At 38.8% G+C, this 22,524-nt stretch overlaps 1 protein-coding gene across 7 annotated transcripts in view; it reads right to left on the bottom strand.

The window, feature by feature from the left end:
- R3HCC1L (R3H domain and coiled-coil containing 1 like) overlaps nucleotides 1–22,524 on the bottom strand; it is an 88,280-nt gene that overhangs the window by 48,067 nt on the left and 17,689 nt on the right. For 3 of the 7 annotated variants that reach the window (XM_049854898.1, XM_049854900.1, XM_049854901.1), the window contains exons 3-4: nucleotides 4,494–4,584; nucleotides 3,870–3,928 (exon numbers count right to left, since the gene is read on the bottom strand). The exons of 2 other annotated variants lie outside the window; for them this stretch is intronic. The gene's annotated coding sequence lies outside the window, so the exon portion shown is untranslated. The remainder of the gene's footprint in view (nucleotides 1–3,869; nucleotides 3,929–4,493; nucleotides 4,585–22,524) is intronic. 2 more of the 7 variants (XM_049854902.1, XM_049854904.1) reach the window with 1 other exon arrangement.

Raw genomic sequence — 22,524 nt, 5'->3', positions numbered from 1 at the left:
GCAATAAAGATCTGGCAGAACCAGACCAATGAACAACTAAAAAAGGGAGAAGTCAACACAGTATGAAAAAAAAATAAAATGTCTCATTAATATTTTTACGTTGATTATATGTTGACAAGATAATATTTTGGATATACTGGGCTAAATAAAACACATTAAAATTAATTCTGTATAGTTTTATATTTTCTAATGTGGCTCCCAGAGGATTTAAAATTACCTATGTGGCTCACATTTGTTGCCCATATTATATTCCTAATGGGCTAGCACTGGTCTATGATCTTACCACACCCCTAATGCCACAAGGACAAACACAGTTTGCGTTTCCTCTTGTGTCTTACCTGCTTCAGATTTTTCCACTTTCAGCAACATGGGAATATATGAAATCAAAAAATCAACTAAAGTATGAAAGTGTAGATAAGCTTATCTCTATCTGTAGACAAACCTTTTAATATTAAGTTTATGATGATCATAAAAAAAGCATCAAAAAAGCAAAATTTACTTATGTTTCATAGATCAGAAAATGAGACTGATTAGACAACATGCCATCGTGGTGAAAGTTATCCTCAACATACGTAGAAGTATTTTCCAACTTTTCCTTCCTGAAAATGGGGGCTTTTTATATATAGTTCAAAGTGTGGAGGGCCCTAGATTTAGAATCATTTCTTTGAATGTTAAGAAAACAACTTCCTTTAATTACGCTATCAAAAATATTCTTTATTCTAATTAGTCTACTTCTTGCAAATTAGTAAATCTAACAGATGGCAAGAGCATTCAGTTCAGCAGTGGATATGTCCATTTGTAAATGAATAAAAGTAACAAAATTTAGTATATTTATAATTAAATGTAATATGTAAAACATATTAAGTAATACAAGCAATCCAAAGGTTTTCTGGGTAAAATAATCATACATTTTTAAATTCCAGCCATGTCCTTAAAAAGATTCACTGCTTTATCATCCTCCTCAATTTCAGAGTTTGGTGAGTAGTATCACTGAAGACCCAGTTGTTCAGGCCAGAAACCTGGAAGTCATTATCTTTGACATTTCAATCAATTATTAAATCCTGCTCATTCATTTCTACAGTGCTTAAAGTGATTTTCTAAAAAGCAAATCAGATTTGGTCACTCCCCTGCTCAAAATTCTTCAGGTTCTTTATCAGGTATAATCTCTAAGGTATCTCAACGAGCTCCACCACCACACCACAACTGCCTATCTGCACAGTCTCATCTCCAGTTACTCCTTACTTCAGACATTAAAAAAACATTGTACTACATCAATTCCAACTTGTACTTGTGATAGTACTAGAGTCATGCCGAGCTGCTTTCTCACACCTCTGCGGCTTAAGACATACTATTTTCTCAGCCTGGATGCCCGTCTGGTAGTCTCAATCTTCAAGTCTCACCTTAAAGACTACCTCCCTCTATAACACTATCACTGAGTCTCCCTGATACACTAGGATATAAGTTCCCACTATATACTTTTATATATACCTTCCTTAAAGCAATTAGCAACAATGCCATGGCACTGTATTTGACACTAAATAAATGTCCATTGAATCATGACAAGGCAGACTTATTGATAGATGATGCTCTTCAAACCCCCAACTGAGTCTGGGGGCCCGTTCATTTATTTCACAAAGATTTATTATCTACTATATGCCAAGTCCCATCTTAGGCAATGAGAACACAGTAACGGACCAAAAGTCCCTGGTTTCATGGAGCTTACGCTCTCATGGTGGAGGCAAAAAAAGAAATAAACATTTACATATATATTACAATGTCTGATAGTGATAAATGCTATGGGGTAAAATGAAGTAAGGGTGGAGATACAGAGTTATAGGGTATGTGGCTATTTTAGATAGGGTGACCATGGAAGACAACTTCAAGGAGTTAACATGTGAACTGACACTTGAATTAAGTGAGTCAGTGAGCCAAACAATTGTCTGGGAAAAGAGAATTCCAGGAAAAAGGAAGAGCAAATGCAAAGGCTGAGGTAGGACAGGCTTAGCATGTTCAAGAAACACCAGGAAGATAAATGCAGTAACAGCAGAGTAGAAGTGGGCAGGGAAGTCGGTAAGACAGCTACAGGCCAGATCAAGTAAGAGCTTATGGACCACGGTAAGAGCTCTGGATTCTAATTTGAATGTGTTGGGAAATTATTAGAAGGTTTCAGAATGAGAATAATATGATCTGATTTACCTTTGCTAAAGATCATTCTTTTTTTTTTTTAAAGATCATTCTAGCAAATATGTGAGGAATTAGGCTAAGGGTAGAAGGGAAAATCATTAGGAAGTTATTGCAGCATGTCTAGGGTGGTACAGAGGCAGTCACAAGCAGTGGTCAAATTAATGATATAGTCTGAAGGCAGAGCCAACAAAACCCAGTGGGACCGACTGCACGGAATGCAAAGGGAAGAGAGGAGTCACTTCTAGACTTTGGTCTGAGCAACCTGAGTGGTGACAGTTATACTTACTGAGATGGGGAAGACTGGGGAAAGAGATAGGAATCAAGAGTTCTGATTTGAACATGTTAAGTTTGAGATGCCAGTTGGATATCCTGTAAAGTAAGTAATTCTAAGTCTGAAGCTCAGGGAAGGTATAAGAATTGGAGATAAAAATTTGGGAGTCATCACTATAAAGATTCAAGCCAAGGAACAGGATAAGACCACCTACGGAGCGAAAGAGAGACAAGGCCAGGGGACTGAACCATGGGAGAACTCCAACATTCAGAGGTCAGGAAAAGGAGGTGCTGCCAGCAGACTGAGTAAGGACATAGGAAGAAAACAGGAGCATGTTGTAGCTGAGAAGCCAAGTGAAGAAAATACTTTTAAAAAGGCACGAGTAATCAATCAGGTGCATTAAATGTTGCTGACAGTGCCAGAAGGAAGAACTGAGAATTGTCTACTGGATTTGGCAAGACAAAGGTGTTGGTGACACTAGAATGGTTTCAGTGGAGTTGTGGAGATAAATGTCTCACTCAAATGGGTTAGGGAGCAAATACGAGGTGAGGAAGAATAATCCAATAGGAAGGGAAAACCTGATGGTGCAAATAGGGGATGGGACAGTAACTATAATAAAAGCATATTTATAATAGTTTTAAAACCTGGAACAAAAATTTAGCAACTACAACACTAGAAATTCTAAAAACACCTGTTTTGCCATATCTTTATTACAAAGGCAAAGGGATTATTAAGTAGAATATGACATTCTGAATTGCTTATTCACCTCAGGACATTTAAGGCACCCTGAACCTAGGTAGCTATACATAAATCAAGCTAACATATTCAAAATGTCTCTTAAAAGTTATTCTTGCCTGAACAAAGTTCAGGATCAAAGCCTATATAAAATCAGTTTTTCAGTTACCTGAATTCAATCAATCAAAAGAATATAAACGTAACTAAACTCTGCCTCTTTTGCAATGGCAAGTGTAACACGTTATCTTTGGAGTACAAAGTCATCTTGTGAATGTAGCAGTTAATGTTCATTGATAAACTTTTATACAGTGTTCAGTGTTCTGAAGACAAAACTAGATTACAAAGTACTTCTTCTAGGCCAGTATGTGCTAGTACCTGAGGAATGAGGTATCCAATAGAGAAAATGGGGTTTAAGAGGGTTATACAACAGACGGCTCAAGGATGAGGGAAAAACCCAGTTTTAAGAAAATAATTGATAAAAGTATAAAGCTAACAGGAAAAAAAATCTTTTTTAAATTTTCCTCAATACGAAAGCATTATAGAATAAAACTAAAAATAAAAAATTTGTATTCTCATCTTCTGGACAAAACTACTGTCAACATTTTGCTATATAGGCATCTAGATCTTGTTCTATCCAAGGCAATTTTTTTTTGTTTTAACTTTGTGAAAAGAGACTTACCTGCTATAAGCACAGAATCTGTGTAGAAAAACTTTCTAAGCCAATTTCCAAAAATTTTTCTGCAAACCACAGTAAGAAAAACACGTCATGATATGCACACATACAGACCTGGAAAAGTTTCATCAAATACCCTTGCTGCCTGCAATGATCTTACTTTTCATTTATTCAATTTTGCTTTTTAAAAATTTTTCAAATTCTTATAATTTAAAATCAATTTACTCACTAAATTGATTTCACTTGACTGACAGTTTGAAAAACACTGTTCTAAAAAGCACATCTAGGAGTGGCGAAAACAATTAAGCACTCATTTGCCGACAGAAAGGTTGGTGGTTCAAACCCACCTAAAGATGCCCCAAAAGAACGGCCTGGCAATCTGCTTCTGAAAGGTCACAGCCATGAAAACCCTATGGAGTACCGGCCTACTCTGCAACACACATGGGTCGCTGTGAGTCAGAATCAAATAGATGGTAGCTTTTTTTTTCTTTTAAACCGCACATTCCACATCAGAAACGTAGAAAGCAGGGATGGGAAACATTCTCTATTTCAAATTCTTTGAAATTTTGATTGCAGAGCAGGATAAAAGGACAAGTAAAGCAGGCATAAAAATTCAGATTATTATACTACCTGATCAGGAGTCCTCAGCAGAGTAACAAAATTAGAAATATATTCAATCCTTCTACACTTTCAAGGTACTGCACTCCCAGTGTCAAAGTATCTGCAAACAAAAAAAAAGTCCTTCCCTTGCATAAGAGTGTGACTTTAAAATATATACTATCCAAACACAACACAAAAGCACTTACATGTAATATACACAATCACATGAATAATTATACTTGGACAGCAGAAAAATGGCTTCATATTTTAAAAACTATAAAATCTGCTAATGAAACCCAGCTGATTCTGCTCTAGTTTTCTTAATGCATCCTTCCATAAACGCACTTGCACTCGTTAATACAATGACATATTTCACAGCTGAAAACACAAAATAATTCTTAAGTATCAGCTTGGAGTTTCATTCTTCTATTCAAGCCAGGTTGTACAAAATATATACTACACTTTACATTAACAGAATAAAGACAATAATTTGCAGCATTAAAGTCTACAGAAGAAGAGATTACTTTAGGCCTTTTAACATACCTAGACTGAAGAGAAACTTCTAAACCAGGGAGATGTTTCTTTAGAGGATCTTGCAGAGATATTACTTAAAGGTGTGCAGGAAAGGCTCATTAACAGGAAGCAGAATGATGAGTTGAACAGCTCTATTCAAGCGGCTCAACTGGGCCGTGTATAAAGTGATGCCTCAAGGCCTCATTCGATGTGAAGAAAGGCTGCCCTCACCCCACATACAATACAACTCTATTACAACTTCCAAATTACTATTTTTAGTAGAGTACCTGATTTTTTATTATTTCTGTTTCTTCATCACCTATTACTTTTAAGCACTCTAAGCATTTCCATTTCTCTCAATCTAATAGGCATTTCAGTGTTCAAATTACATCCAAAATAAGAGTAAAAGGCTTCTAAGTAAGGATCTGAGGTGTTTCTCATTTGAATGAAGTATATAAAGTTTAATGTACGAAACTGACAATATCTACTTTGGCCACTTACAAAACCTTACTTGCGCAATGGACCTTGGTTGTGTTCAAAGTAGTAACATCCTCATTTAATCCTCCCAACAACCCTACAAGGTGATACTAGTCCAATTCTACAGATGAGGAAACTGAGGCACAGGGGTGTTAAATAATATGCCCAAGGTCAAAGAACTAGAATGTGAGAAAGGTAGGATTAGAATCTAGATAATCTGATTCTAGTGTTTGTGCTCATAAACACTATGCTCTGCTACCTTATGGCAGCATGCACATAGTGTGGTACTCTCAAAGAGTGTTTAACCAAGTGGAACCTGAAATGTAAAGAATGAGTGGTTAGTGCCCTCCACTTAATATTTTTGACAATCCTCTGGGAGAGAAAAACAGAAATAACTGCATCAATTACTTGATGTTTGGGAGATTAGAAGCGCTAACTACCTATCTCCTTTCATCTCTCCAAAAGCCATAATTGAACTATGAAAGTGAAAAGCCAGGGGAATACCAGTGGGTAAACAAAGCTGGCAGTTTTCAGGGGCCTAGTCTTATCTAGGATTATACCGTCTTATGATGAATCCAAACCCAAGACCCTCCACAGCCATTTGAAGACCTACTTGACAAAGATAATTTAGGATTGTTCCTTTTGCGATACAGCCCTAAATAACCTCTGGATGCTTATCAGAATGTTTGCGCCTTGTGGATTCCAATAAATACTCCTTGTGTAAGTGTAAATTAGGTATTCTTTCCTCCCTGCTATCATACCAAACTGTTTGTCTGGCTGTCCCAATTTTACCTTGAGTTCCTTGAAAGCAAGGAACACTTTGTCATCTTTCTACTCTCAATGCCCAGTACCATCCCTGGCACACAGATGGCATTCAATAAATATCTGGTAAATAAATGAGTAAAAATATCAATTCAGGTGTTTCTCCTTAAATGAAGAATTTTCATCACGTTATTTCTGACTCAACTAATTAGCTATTTCTCACCAAAGCTGACCCTGTATATGTGACAAATGATACACATCTATTTATAGAAAGAAATCTACCATATGCAAGCTCATGGTGACAGCTGAATTAAACCAGAGCCAGATTAACTCTCCCTGCCCATGCCTGGTTCATTCTTGAAAACCACAATTTCCTGCCACCAACAATATGGAGATATACTCCCATTATAAAAGATGTTGAAAAGCACTAAGACTATGAATGTTTCTAAGATTATAAAAACCTTGTAGTGTGCTGGATTTAAGATACTGTACATGGCAATATCTTTTAAATTTGTACTGCACCAAAGAAGTCAATGAATGAAGCACTGTGCTAAGAGTTCATATACTTCATCTCATTTAACCCTTATAACAACTCCTTAAGGTATGTATAATTATCATCCCCATTTAATAGATGAGATAACTAAGAGTCAAAGTCACACCAAAACCAAACCCATTGCCGTAGAGGCGATTTCGACTCATAGTGACCCTATAGGCCAGGGCAGAGATGCTCCATATGGTTTCCAAGGAGCACCTGGTGGATTCGAACTGCCAACCTTTTGGATAGCGGCCACAGCTCTTAACCACTACACCACCAGGGTTAGCTAGCTAGTAAGCGTAGGAGCCAGAATTCAAACCCAGCTCTGACACTTAAGCCCTTAAATGCTCACACTCTGCATCCCATAGTATATTCTCAACAAAACAACTCTAATTTTCCAAATCATAGCTGCCTTGCAGGGGTGCCACCATGCAAATAAGGTATATGGAACCCTAATGAGAGAATTGATCAGTTCTGCCATCCTGCTAGGATTAAAAGACAGCCAATCCCCGAGCAGAGAGGGAACCTCATTATAATGAAGAAAGAAGTGCCAGGAGTGGAGCACATCCTTTGAACCCAGGGTCCCTGTGCTGAGAACCTCCTAGATCCGGGAGAGAGAAAAAGACAGAGCTATAACACTGGAGACGGTGAGAAGCAGCAGCAGAGAAATGGCAGCCACAGAACCAGGAGACTGATGCAAGATGGCTATGGTGGGTTTCTCAGCCCACCGAACAAGGGGGCTACAGTGGGCGTACCAACCCACAGAGTGAGAAAGCTGAGTGCCTCTGGGCAGGAGGTTTGCTGGTTTAGTGGGGTGCCTCCAGGCACTAATCGGCGTAGCTAAAAGAGTTCTGTAACACTTGCCCAAGCAGGGCAGAGGCTAGGCTGAGGGCTGAGAGAGGAGCCTGTCCTGAGAGGAGCCTGTCCTCAGGAGGCTGAGATGAGCCTTGCATGGCTGAGAGAAGCTGAGAGAGCTGTCCTGCACTGAAGAAGGAACACTGTCTACACATGCTTCCTGATACTAATCTCAAGTTTTAGCCTGTTGGTCCTGATTCCAAGTTGCTACCTGTTACTTCCCAAATAAACCCCATAATCAAGAGTATTGTCTGTAAGTTCTATGTGGCCACTACAATGAATTATTGAACCCGGCAGAGAAGTAGAGAGTGCCACAAGAGGGACAGCTCGTGTCAGAATTGGTAAAAAGGTTGGAGACAGGAGATATGTCTGACCTCCACTGTACAGGAATCAGCCTTGGGCTGATGCTGATGGTGATTCTCCCCCCCGTCAGGAAGTTAGAAGAGGTCAGACGCTACTGCACTGTTTTTATACACCTTTTTTTAATAATCCCTTGATCGAAAATTCTGACTCACTAGAGCCTAAAAAATATAAACTAAGCTTACTTTGCATTCACGAGTTTCCAGGATCTGGTGTCAATCTGCTGGTACAGCCATATTTCTACCACTCTCAGACACAAATCCTCCGCTGAGGCAGGATGGCCTCAGACTCTGTTCATTTTGACTTCTGAAATGCCCTCATTACATTATCTCAGTTTAAGCAGCCCTAGTCACTATTTCACTCAAAAGGCTGATCTCAAATCTAACTTTTTTCTACCGCTATTTAAGGTCACTATGAGTTGGAACTGACTTGACAGCAACGGGTTTGGGTTTTTTTTCTTTATTTGAAGCACACTGATTTCACCCTTCTGTGAATTCATGTACATTCATTATCTATGGTATTCATCTGTCATTATATACTGTCTTACATTTTTATTTAAATGTTTCATTTATGAATGTTACCTCATACTCTTATCTAGGGCAGATATTGTTTCTTGTACTTTTATATCCCTAGGGACATAACAGGTACTCAGTAAATACTCAGAAAAAAAATAATAGTAATAATGTGGACAATAACTTAAAATTAATTTTAAACTACTTTAATTTAAAATATTTCATCAATAACTTTCTGGAAAAGCTTTTTTTTTTTTTTTAAGTTTGAGAAACTCAGGCAAGGGACAGCAGACTGCTCACTGAGATCTGCAGCTGTATCACACTCATCTTCATATCTCCAGGGCTGAACGCAGAGTCTCACACATGGGGAGCATTCAAACATTTAAATATTTAACTAAATTTCACTAAAGGCCACAAAATAAGAAAAAACACCCTGGAGTTCTTCTATTCTAATTCTCGCAAGATCGTATTAGTATCTTAGAATATTTTCTAATTTCTCACATTGCTAACATACTCTCCCTGACTAGACTACAAATATCACAAAGAAAAAACTGTGCTTTCTCTTCTTTTTAAAGTTTGAAGAGCAACTGTAACAGTGGTGAGTATATATACAGTAAGTAGGCAACATTCCTAGCAGATTTCTTAGAAGCAACATAAAGGCAGCTCAGACACTCCTCGGTCCCATGTAAAAACATGCTAGTTACTCTTCCTACTGAGAAGATTTATTTTTCATCATCTTTGGCACAAATTCTAGAATGCTATCTGCATCCACAAGCAATTATGGAGATAGATAGCTTATGGGGAGGGGGCATCTTTGGTCAAGTCCCAATGCTGGCCTGTGGTTACGGGGAAAGGAGAGTGGGGGAGGGCTGTGGCCCTGGGATTAATCACTGCCCACTCTGCTTAGGGGTATTTATCACAGCCCGCTGTCAGGTAAATCACTGGAAAAACACCTCTTCAGTAATTAATGTGAAGTGACGGATGGACAGCCCCTGGGCCCATTAATCAAGAACATCAGCAGCCTCCTGAGATTATGAATGTCAGGATGCATAAACCGCTGGTGGGTCAATAGGCCCAGGAATTCATCCAAGGCTCTCATTTCCGAGGCATCTCCGGTATATGAGGCTCCCTCAACTCCTCGCCCAATCTGAAGTGAAAAGCAAGGTTTCAGAACAAAGAGCAGGAGCTCCTGAGGTCTGAAGTGGCCACTGGTAAGAAAACGGTCAAGGAGGCTGGCCCCAGCTAGGGGAGGTACCGCACTAGGCAATGTGAGCACAAAGAGCTCTCCTGACCGACAGGCACTCTCAGAAGGCTCACTGAGCTGGAAAAGCAGAGCAACCAGGAAGACAGAGTTAAGATTCAATTACTCAGAGGCTGATGATCCATTTTAGAGATCAAACAGCTTCTTACTTCCAATCTTTCCCGCATCTTCCTATCCCATTTTCTTTTCTTTCACATTAGCACTACTAACATACAAAAAGAGAATGAAAAGTCAATTTTGATATTTAACAGCCTTGGTGAAAATTTTGAATTTAGGAGAAGAAAGAAGAATTTGTATAAAATAAAATCATTGAATTATCTTTGAATTTAACCCCATCCCTCATTACCATGATGAACTGGGAATTGCCAGTAGAAGTACCCAGTATTTCCAACTGAGGGAAAGGTGGCCCTCCAGATTCACTAGCATTTACAAAGCGTTCTGCCACTATAAGACATGGGTTAAAGGCTAAACTGTGTAGTAGGATTCCAGCAAAATGAAATCAGCTCTTAATTCTATTTCTTCCCCAAGTCAAACAAAAAATTCTCTATCAAAGGGTCTGTTCAACTTGCAAAACATTCTGGAGTTGAAAGAGAACTGCTGTTTACTAGTCATCCCAAATTTAGTCTAATTTTGTATGGCAAGTAAGGCTGAGCTACTACCTCATACTGAATACACTCTATGCTGGGAGTGATGGGAAGGAGACTATACTTGCTGCCACATCCCGCCAAACCCCAGTGCTGTGCTTTGTGGTCAGACTCAGGCCAGGGTTCCAATTGTTGGTCAGAAAGTGTCTCAGAGTTACGGCTGCCTGTTCCGCTGAATCTCATTTCATCCTACTGATGGATAGATGGACATCAGCAGCATTATCAGCCAGCTTCTATGGAGCCTCTAAATGATGGATAGCCCTCTCTACTTTCTCCAAACCACCATCGATCCAAGCCATATTTCAGTGGTCAGAGGCCCAGTAATATTAAGACACACAATCAGGTTAAGTTACTTGCAGTGTAAACCTCTAGAACAGAAATTCTAACACCTCTGCTTTGCTGTCATGAACTAGGCTGAAAACGTTACAGTTTCATTCTTTCTAGGTGCTAACCCAAGGAATTCCAACAGCTCAAAGCCCAAAGGGAACAAGTGGGCTCCATTCCTAGCAGAACTTGAAAAGCTAGCTTGCCTGCCAAATTTTTTACTAGCCAGTTCTGTGAAATGAACTCTGTAGCACTAGCGAGCAGATCTGTGATTATGTGTATCCAGCGGAGTGTGAAGCTATTAGAACCATACAAACCTCCTAGAGTTTGTCAGCGATATAATCACTCACCTCAAACACTGTGGAGCCTCGGATATACCAAATAGACCTTGTTTACCAACACCAAGGACGGTGATTAAAACTAGGACTGATTAAAATTCTGTCTTTTGTACATAATCCTAAAATGTTCTTTCTGCCGAGTCTGCCTGGCTGGCTTCTATCCTCTTGTGTACATACCAAATCGTGAGTACTAATCCATGTCTGATTTCACAAGCAACTTTTGTATCCATTTGTTCTGTCACCTCTAGACACTCATCTCAGCTTGTCTGTCTACTCAGACTCCATGCATTCTCTGTTCTTTCCATGTTATCTGAACTCTCAGGAATCAACTCAGACTTGTATAACTGGACTCTGTATCAAAGTTATTCCCACTGGTGTGGCTCTGATTATAACCTTGTGATATGGATTCCCAGAACCCATGAGCCCCCTCTTTCTATGTTAACTTATCCCCAAATGACTTCTCTTCTCATGCTTCACTACTGACTACCCCACAAATCAGCTTGGCCTGGTTCCTAGTTCTGGCCTTCCTGGATGACTTGCTGCCACCTTGAGCCTAAGCACACAGAAAATGTGTTTGTGTCTGTAATGTTTCAGTGCAGTGACAAATGTAGCTCTTCTTGCTCTTATAATCGTTTCCTTAAAGGAGAATGGTCATTGACTGGGTCAATGGAAGGAACGAACAGTAAAAAGTTCAAGCTGCTCCAAGTAGAGGAGTTCAGACCTTAACTCAAAAAGAAAATGGCAATACTCACCTACCTCTATTTCCTCAGTCCATTTACACGTACACAGAACGAAGAAAATCCTATTGTCTTAAAAAACTTAAATAAGACTAGGGATAGCAACCATAGATTTTTTCCTTTACTTACGCCTAACTACATTTGAATCAAAGATCAACTTACATAACCTATTTAGAAGTCGGAAGAGAAGGAAAATTATAAAACAGTTAAGCAAGAGGTAAAGAGAACTAAATAGAAAAAAAATCAATAGTAGTATAACCCCAAAATATGATTTGTGGGGATCATGTAAAGCAAAAAGAAGAACACCATCTCTACCACTCATGCTAGGAGAGAAGCCTGGCCCAGAGAAACACACTTTTAGAAGTGACTATCAAACTCTAAGAGCCCTGGTGGAGCAGTGGTTAAGAGATCAGCTGCTGGCAAGCAGAGTTGGGGACCTCACACCACCAAGAAAGCAGCACCAGGAGCAGAATGTGTCCTTTGGACACGGGGTCTCTGCGCCTGAGAAGCTCCTCAACCATGGAAGATTGAGGACAAAGACCTTCCTTCAGAGCCAACAAAGAGAGAAAGCCTTCCCCTGGAGGTGACATCCTGAATTTGGACTTGTAATCTACTAGATTGTGAGAGAGTAAATTTCTCTTTGTTAAAGCCATCTACTTGTGGTATTTCTGTTATAGCAGCCCTAGATAACTATGACAGAGACAATGGAGAAGCTCGATATCATCAGTCAGAACAAGGCCAGGGGCTGACTGTGGAACAGACCATCAACTGCTCATATGCAAGTTCAAGCTGAAGTAGAAAAAAAATTAAAACGAGTTCACGAGAGCCAAAGTATGACTCTGATTATACCCCACCTGAATTTAGAGACCATCTCAAGAATAGATCTGATGCACGAAACACTAATGACTGAAGACCAGACAAGTCGTGGGATGACATCAAGAACATCATACATGAAGAAAGCAAAACGTCATTAAAAAGGCAGAAAACACCAAAACTAATGTCAGAAGAGACTCTAAAAGTTGCTCTCAAACGCTGAGTAGCTAAAACAAAAGGAAGAAATGATGAAGTGAAAGAGTTGAACAGAAGATTTCAAAGAGTGGCTTGAGAAGACAAAGTTAAGTATTATAATGAAATGTGCAAAGACCTGGAGTTAGAAAACCAAAAGGGAAGGACACACTAAAGAACTGAAGAAAAAATTCAAGCCTAGAATTGCAATATTGAAGGATTCTATGGGCAAAATATTTAACAACACGGGAAGCATCAAAAGAAAATGGAAGGAATACACAGTCACTGTATCAAAAAGAACTGGTCTACATTCAACTAGTTCAGAAGGTAGCATATAATCAAAAATCAACAGTACCGAAGGAAAAAGTCCAAGCTGCATTGAAGGCACTGGCAAAAAACAAGGCTCCAGGAGTTGGCAGAGTTGGCAGAATACCAGTTGAAATGTTTCAACAAACAGATGCAATGCTGCAAGCACTGACTCATCTATGCTAAGAAATATGAAAAGCTATTACCTGCCCAACTGACCGGAAGAGATCCATATTACGTATTAGTGCCCGTTCCAAAGAAAGCTGATCCAGTGGAACGCGAAAATTATCAAACAATATCATTAACATCACATGCAAGTAAAATTACGGTGAAGGTAATTCAAAAACAGCTGCAGCAGTGCATTGACAGGGAACTGAAGGAAACTGAAACCACATTCAGAAGAGGACATGGAATGAGGGGTATCACTGCTCATGTCTGATGAATCTTGGCTGAAAGCAAAAAATACCAGAAAGATGCTTATTGACTATGCAAAGGCATTAGAATGTGTTGATATAACAAATTATAGATAATACGGCAAAGAATGGGAAATCCAGAACACTTTAATTGTGCTCATGCAGAAACTGTACATAGACCAAAAGGCAGTGGTTCTAACAGAACAAAGGGATATCGTGTGGTTTAAAATCAGGAACGGTGTGAGGCTGTATCCTTACACCATATACTTATTGAATCTATGCTGAACAAACAGTCCAAGAAGCTGGTCTCTATGAAGAAGAAGGCGGCGTCGGGATTGAAGGAAGACTCATTAACAGCTTGTGACATGCAGATGAGATAACTCTGCTTTCTGCAAGAGAGGAGGACCTGGAGTACTTACTGAAGATCAAAGACTATACAGCCTTAGTATAGTCAGCATTACACCTGAACATAAAGAAAACATAAATCCTCACAACCGAACCAATAAGCAACATCATGATAAAAGGAGAAAATACTTAAGTTGTCAAGGATTTCATTTTACTTGGATCTACAATCAACAGCCATGGAAGCAGGAGTCAATAAATCAAAAGATATAATAATGCCTTGGGCAAATCTGCTGTAAAAGACCTCTTTAAAGTGTTAAAAAGCAAAGATGTCATGTTGAGGACTCAAGTGCACCTGACCCAAGCCATGGTATTTTCAATCACCTCCTATGCATGGGAAAGCTGGACAATGAATAAGGAAGACCAAATAAGAACTGATGCATTTGAATTACGGTGTTGTTGAAGAATATTAAATATTCCACGGGCTGTCAGAAGAAGGAACAAACCTGTCATGGAAGAAGTACAGCCACGATGCTCCTTCAAAGCGAGGATAGTAAAACCTCATCTCACTTACCTTGGACATGTTATCAGGAGGGGTCAGTCCCTAGGGAAGGAACACCATGCTTGTTAAAGTAGAGGGTCAGTGAAAAAGACGAAGACCCTCAAGAAGATGGATTGACATAGTGGCTGCAACAATGGGCTCAAACATAACAAAGATTGTGTGGATGGTGCAGAACCGGGCAGTGTTTTGTTCTGTCGTGCATGGTGTTGCTATGAGTCCAAACTGACTTGATGACACCTAAGAACAACAAGAAGGTCTAAAAAAAATCCATCCTTCTTCTTCAATTGCTAGTTTTCTAAAGAAAATTCCTTCGACAGGATATTTGTATAGTGATGCTGTATTTAGTCCTTTCTTTTTTGTTACGTGCGATTTTAAACATTCTCATTCATGCATAAGAGAAAATTTACTGGGTGCTTTTTGACTTGACAGAATTTGTTGTTCTTAGTCTAACGTGCTAATTAAAATGTGAGTGCAGTATTTCCCAGATTTTTTTTTCCAATTTTAGAATTAGCGATTTTAATTTGAACTCTTATATTCATAGACCTTCAACTGGTAGAAGACAAGCTGTAGAACAGATGACAGAAGTTACTACATCTTTGAAGATATGTTTTAAAGACATTTAACAACTGAATAATTTTTTATGAATAAGGAGACCATATTTCTTGTAATTATTTTTTCTGAATTAAAGATCAGTTATCTTTTTGTAAAGTTCTAAAATAAAATAAAAGTAAAAGTAAAAAAAAAAAAGCTCAGCTGCTAACCAAAAGGTCCCCAGTTCAAATCTACCAGCTGCTCCTTGGAAATGCTATGCGGCAGTTATACTGTGCCCTACAGGGTCAACTATGAGCTGGAATCGACTAGATGGCAACGCATTTGGTTTCTGGTTTATCAAACTGTAAGAACCGGGAGTTTGAAAGTTAGCCTCTTCCCGGGAATTAATATTCATGCTTTAACACCATCTATAGCTGTTACTTTTTTTTTATAGCTGTTTCTAGCAAAAAATAAATCGTGCTATTTTTCAAAAAATACTACTTTATTACAGTGTCTTATTAAGAGTAGCACTGGCCTTCACATGAACATTAAAGAATTTCTACAGACTCGTAGGATTATGTTACTGAAAGAGACTGTGTAAGTCAGAATCCAATGTCCTAATTTTTCAGAAAAGGAAACCAAGAATTAAGAGGTTGTAATGTCCATGGTTGCAAAGATATTAAGTGCCAAAGCAAGATTGGAACCAGATTAATTACAAGTGCTTTGCTTGTTCCACTTCATTTCTCAGACATTTTCATTTGCTCCTTGGGATTTCAGAGTCGGAATCCACTCAACAACACACAAGGACAACTGGGATAACGATGGTTGAGTGTCGTCCGTGTGTGCCTATGTGGGATTTTTTGGGGAAGAGAGGGCTGAAATAATTAAATTTGGTCACCCATACTACTGTGCTTCGCATTAAACTGCCCATAGCTCATGTGAAAGCCACTACCTTAGAGAACAAATTAGATAAATCCCTGACAACTAGCAATCTCTATTCTTCTCATCTTCCTTCTTTCTGTGTTTGCCCCAGTCCTACCCAGAAGGTTGGAAATAATAAAGGAGAAATATGTTTAACACAAGTAGAATCAGAAGAGCAAGAAGGGACACAAATTAAATGGATAGAGACGCCATGTGTTCTCTTCATTTTCAAGGATGCCACAATCTGGTCAAATACAGAGCATAAGTGGACTGACTGGACTTCACCCTCTGGTGGCCAAAGTGTGTCACTACTGCATTTTCTGATTTCCAAGCTACCTCCACATAGATCTTCTAACTTCATAGCTGAAAAGGACCATCAAAAATCATGTTGTATAACCTCCTCATCTTAAAGATGAGGAGACCTGTTAAGAAATTTATCTCAGATTTACAGCCACTAGAGTAGGAACTGAGACCAGGGCCCAGATCTCTAATCAACTAAACTCCAATGTTAGTTTTATCGCCATCATCGCGGCCTTACTCAGTTTTCTACCCAGTATATACTAAAGATATAATAGCTGAGCAAAGTTTAATCAGAAGGTTAACGGTGCTGTAAAAATAATCATATAATGCACATCAAAATCAAAAATATTATCCACGCTAATGCTCATCTCCAACAGTGTCAAGGATCAGGATGACTCTTTTCTACTCCATTCCCAGGAAAACGTGCCTCATACACTGGATAAGAACTCTGCTACAATCCACCACAACTATGTTAAACACCATAAAAACCATTCCTCTGAAGAATTCCAAAACAGAAACTTAGAGAAAAATAGCTTGTGTTAGGTGAATAATAAGGAATGACAATTCTCTGAACTCATATTTCTATACACGCCCTAATTTCATGGAAAGGCTGTTTTATTTGCATTAACCAAATGTTTTAGAATAATCAATTTTTTCAACATTTGCCAGACTATCTTAAACCAACACAAAGGTTCTTTCCTTTCATTAAAGAAAGTCTTATTATACAGTTTCTATTTGGTTAAGACAGATCTACTAAGCCATGCCTAAGAGAACAATGACACATTTTTCAAAATCTGCTTCTGTGAACCATGTCTAATTATGTTTTCTCTCTCATTAGGTTCAGACCCGCAAGCAAAAGTGAAGTAATGCTAGAGTAGTACCAAGAGTAGTAGCAGAGGGACAGAAAGAGGAAAAATGACAAGCTACCATTTAGTGAGTGCTTACTCTATGATTAAAACTATACTAAGTGTTTTATGTATATGATCTCGTTTGATCCTCTCAATTTTACAGATGAGAAATCCGACACTTAAATGACTCAAGATCACACAGATTCTAAGTGTTGGTTAGGATTCCAAACTCCCCACATTTAAGTACTACACTCAACTGCCTCATATGGAGGAGGATGGTCTTTCTCACAATAATGTATTCATTTCATCAATATTCACAAATGACTTAGAATCTGTGTAGATGAAAAGCAATCAGAGACAGCTCAAAGGCTGCTGCAGTAAAATGAGAAAACCAACTAGGATAAGAATGAAAGAACTTAAGTGCTTTCATGGCATGGCTATTTCCAGTAACCTTCCAGATTTAAAAGTGCTGACAATCACAATTCACTATTGTCTCTGAAACGTCCTCATTCACCTTGCCTCACCCTCAAAGCCATATGGTGAAGAATCTCACCAGGTGTCAGGAGAGGAGCTCCCTCCCTTCTATTCCCCATATGAATAATCTCTACACTTCCTACCAACACCCCCAATCAACTTTATGAAAACGTATCCTTCTCTACATACTTCCTCTTCTCAAGAGGCACACATGAACGTGGGAACAACAACCAGTAAAAGTGATAATAACCATTCTTAGACTGGAGGAAGCTTCAAAGCCAAATACAGAATACTCTTTCAAATCTGACTCTAAAAACAGAAGAAACTTGTACAGAAAATTCCAACTGCAGACCATGTTTTCAGATGCAGTCTTAAAAAGAACACAATATTTTAACATTAGTCTTTCTTGGACATACACAGCCTTTGTCTTTCTGCATGCCGTTGGACAGAGAATATAGTTTACACACCAGGAAGAAACATTTCACACACAAAAAAATCTGAGTATCAAGATAATAAAAGATACAGGATACATGATTCCAGTAGGATCTTGGCAGTCCCCACATACATAAGCAAACAGATTATGACATGAAAAGGTTTTTCTCTCAACGCAACACAATTCATGCCCCCAACTTATTTTACACTCCACAGGCTAGAGCCGCCATGCATCGGCACCAACTGATTTCACGCTTTATAGGCTGAGAGGAGTCCACAGCTTAGTCTCTTTCACCCTCCACTGACATGGTAACCCCAAGGCTCACCAACTTAACTGCTCAAAGTTTAAGGTAAGCACCTATTATTGACCACCTCAAAAGCAGTCAATCAAAGCTTCAATATAACTGAACAAAAGCAATGTAACACATAATAAAAAGGTAGAGAGAATGCAAACTAAGTTTGACTGGCAACTTGAGGCAACGGATACAAATGCACTACCTGGAAGGTGAACTAGATCTCTGCCCTGTTGATAGCATACACATTATCTCAGAAGAGATTATAGTAATGACGGTGTTGCTAGCCCTTCTCTTCCTCCCTCCTTTACGCTGTAGCTGCAATTTGCTTGAAGAATAAAATTGCTATTTTGCCTCTCAAAAAAAAAAAAAAAGGTAGAGAGAAAAGTCTGCTTCCCACTCTGCGAATAGAACTAATGAGGAGCGGAGAGGGCAAGAAGAAAAGAATTCCCTCCTAAAACTTCTTTTCCCCAGTACACATAGAAGTAGTTCCTCTTCTGGGTCTATTCCAGGTTAAACTGACAATCGAGGAGCTTAAACGCATCAGGCCATTTGATCAAAACTTGATCTTTTTTCTCCCTTTAGGATTCACAGGCTGAAGCTAATAAACCACTGAGTAAATTTTGAAAGTAGAGGCCACCATACTTAATCTAGAAAGTACATATTTCTTCTAAAAACTGATGAGGTAAAATAGTTACCCCATCAATCTAGCAAAAAATGTTAAAAAATACAAGTGCAATACCAACAAAAGAGAATAGCTGTAAAAGAGGCAGAGCCTGTATGCTAGATATATAGTATAGCTATCTCCTCTCTCCTTGTAGTATGAAGGCCAGATATAAAGCTAGTGTGAAATCAAGAAACTAAAAAGAAGCAAATTTCTTTTCAAACCAGGCAGAGAAAACTTAGATAATAAATAAGAGATTATCTTATATGCAGGTTGAAAGTTTACTAATTAGTGTTTCAAGAATAACAAATGATTTATTTAGAATACAGTAATATCTTCAGAGCAATGTTCCTTTAAGGATCAGAAAGTCTGTATAGAGTGCTACGGAAGGCTTTCAAAAAGAAATAATCTACTGGAACAAACATGGCTCAGGTACTTAAATTGCACTCTAATCTATTATTCTCATGATACAAAAAGAAATGTAAATGCTAAAGACCAGGAAAGCTAACAAAACAGTTAATGACATTTTCTAGCTACCAAACAAATATTTATTAAGTGCTTATATGCTACTGAGACGTACGGCAGGAGCAGTGGAGGTTATAAACTAGGACTACAGGTAACAACCCAGACCCAGTGCCGTCGAGTCGATTCCGACTCATAGCAGCAACCCTATAGCGACCCTAAAGGAACAATATGGTTTAAAACACATGAATAAAAATGTAACATCTTCCTTAAATTGTCTCTACCTAATTGGGAAGATAAGAAAATTTAGAACAAAAAACAAAAAAAACTGTTGCTTTAGGATAGTATATAATTGCCAAGTAAGAGATAAAGAGAAAAGTGGTAAATGATAGAAACCCAGAGAAGAGAGATATCACTAGGGACCTGGAATGGCTGAGGAAGACATCATAAAGTGGGTGAACTAGAATTAGGCCTTTAGAAGGTAGTATTCAAACACAGAATAGAGGGGAGACATTTCAAGCAAAGGGAACAGCCTCAGCAATATGAAGAGGCAATAATTCAAAGTATGTTTCGAAGATAGTGTAGAAACTAGTCTAGCTAGAGCCAAAGGTTTAACATCAGGAAGTAGTGAAAGATTCGGCCCAAAGGCCTGTACTCAGCCTGGAGGGCCTTCAACACCAGTTTTAGGCACGGACATCTCATGCAGTAGAGTCAAACCTAGACCCTACAGACAATTCCGGAGATGTGATACTAGTACAGTGTCTCTAGGTCTCCATACCTTCCCTTACCGGCTCCATTTGCCGTTCCATTTATCCCTGGCATTTTTTTTTTTTTTTTTTAATATGTAACATACAGTGTAAAGAAGACAAAATAGCAAGCAACCTTAAACTGATACCTCTTAATCCAGTGGTTGCTTAATCCAGTGGTTCAAGCAGTAGCACATTTAACTTAAGACTGGAAACAGGATCGACAAGAGGGACAGGCTCTAAAACAACATGCTTCAAATTTAATCCCATATTCAGAATGAGATATTATACTTAGGAGCAGCAAATACATTTATTTTTTATAATCATTTTTATAATCAGGGAAAGAAATGAACCATAACTTGCCCCACATCAAGTTCTACTCCATGATCCAAATAATATCCAGAAATTCATGTCTTGATATCTGACAAAGACTGCTATAGTTGGCCATGTATTTCTGAAACAATACAAGTGCCTAGGCTGGTGGTATAAAAAAATAAAGAAAGAGAGAGAGAGAAATTTGCCTGAGATAAAGGTCCAGTCATTTTGGATGCAGATAACTGGCCTCGTTACCACTGCAGTAATTCGTGGAAAAGATAAACCTCATCCCCATCCCCTTGATCTTTTTAGTCTCATCTCCTACCATGAAGTGATATTTCTATGGTCTCTTGAAAATGTTTAATTCTATCCAATCCATACTCTCATCAACAGAACACCTAACCTTATAATCTTGATGACAGAATAAACAGTAACACCCCACCAAAATACACATACTCATGCAAGCCGTGTGTTTCACAGGCATATTATGAGCACAGCCTAGTAACTAATACAGCTTCCGTTCGAACTGTCCACAGAACCTAAGAGCTGATCTGCTCTTCCCTCAATTCTTTCCCTCCCCACCTCCTCTACAACTTACACATGTCCACCTCCCTCTGCCATCCATCTCCCCAAACTGCTGCCCAACAATCCACAGGCTGCCACAGATTGTCAGCACTGCGTCTGGGGACTTAAGAAGTACTCTTGTGGGACAGCGCAGTTTGTCAGTACGGCATTTTCCCAGACACAATGTTACTCTTTAGAGCCAGTTGCAAATTAGTTTCTTCATTAAAAAAAAAAAAGAATAATAATACTTCTAATAAGACAGGTACAAGGAGATTTTAAATAACAAGATTAAAAACTCACTTTGATTTGCTCTGAGATCTGGGCAGTTTCAAAGTCATGTACAGTGAAATTCCATGCCTCTATTCACACCAGAAAGAGCCCTGGTAGTGCAGTGGTTAAGCACTCGGGTGCTAAACAAAAGGTCGGTGGTTCAAACCCACCAGCTGCTCTGTGGGAGATGTGGCAGTCTGCTTCCCTAAAGACTGCATCCTTGGATACCCTATGCAGCAGTTCTACTCTGTCCTGCAGGGTCTCTATGAGTCTGAATCAACTCGACAGCAATGGGTTTGGTTTTGCTGTAGGCTTATTCACACTAGCCATGCACACCACACTTAGCTTTTCTGATACTAACAAGAGCAAAAAGACTACTAAAAAACATATCAAAACAGAATTTTTCTCCCTTTTTTCAGTGCTTATGGTTCCTCATCCTTGGATTCTATTTGAGTAGAACTGTCCCAAAGAGTTTCCAAGGAGCTCCTGGTAGATTGAAACTGCCGACCTTTTGGTTAGCAGCCATAGCTCTTAACCACTACGCCACCAGGGTTTCCTATTTGAGAACACATAGTTTAAATTCAGCTGTTAACATCAACATTTATATCTCACTATGTCTAGCTGTGTAAAACCATTTAAAAGAAAACTCTGTAAATCACTAGTATCATTTCATTACAGTGTCTATTCAATTTCGCCATGTGCTTCCATAGCACATGAGGACAATTATCTTCTGACAGTTGCTATGACCAACCTTCTGGTTACCACTAATGCCTTCACCCTCCACATCAGCTTCCTAGCCACTGCTGGCTACACATTAGAGTCAGACGCTGGAATAGACTGAGAAGATCCTTAGAGGATGTGGTAAGAAAAACCTGTCACGAAATAGCATGTCACACCAACTCTCCAAGACTTTTCAGGGAAAAAATTTTTTTCTTAAATTAAAAATAAACATCTACATGGTAACATAAATAAACTGAAATCAGTTTCACTGTATTTCTAATTCTTTTTCGTTTCTAAGTTCTTTGACAGCATTATTCATTCTGCATTATTACACTTTCCTGCGGATTTAATTGACCGTCTCTTCTTCCTGAATCGTTAATCAAATCGCTGCAACGACACTGCATCCTTGCTGCTTCCTATATGAACTACAGGGAGCCAAAGGTTGAGAAGAAGGATGTTAACTCTCAGTTCTTACACTGGAAAGAGACTAAACAGAGCAAAGCTAGTAACCCAACTTTGAAATCTAATTCCAATATTTAACCAGCCTCTTTCTCGTCTCTACAACAAGCACCAAA

This window comes from Elephas maximus, chromosome 16, assembly GCF_024166365.1.
Source record: "Elephas maximus indicus isolate mEleMax1 chromosome 16, mEleMax1 primary haplotype, whole genome shotgun sequence".
NCBI classification, from domain to species: Eukaryota; Metazoa; Chordata; class Mammalia; order Proboscidea; family Elephantidae; genus Elephas; species Elephas maximus.
Note: the sequence above shows the minus strand (reverse complement) of the source record. Positions and strands in the feature narration are given on the sequence as shown.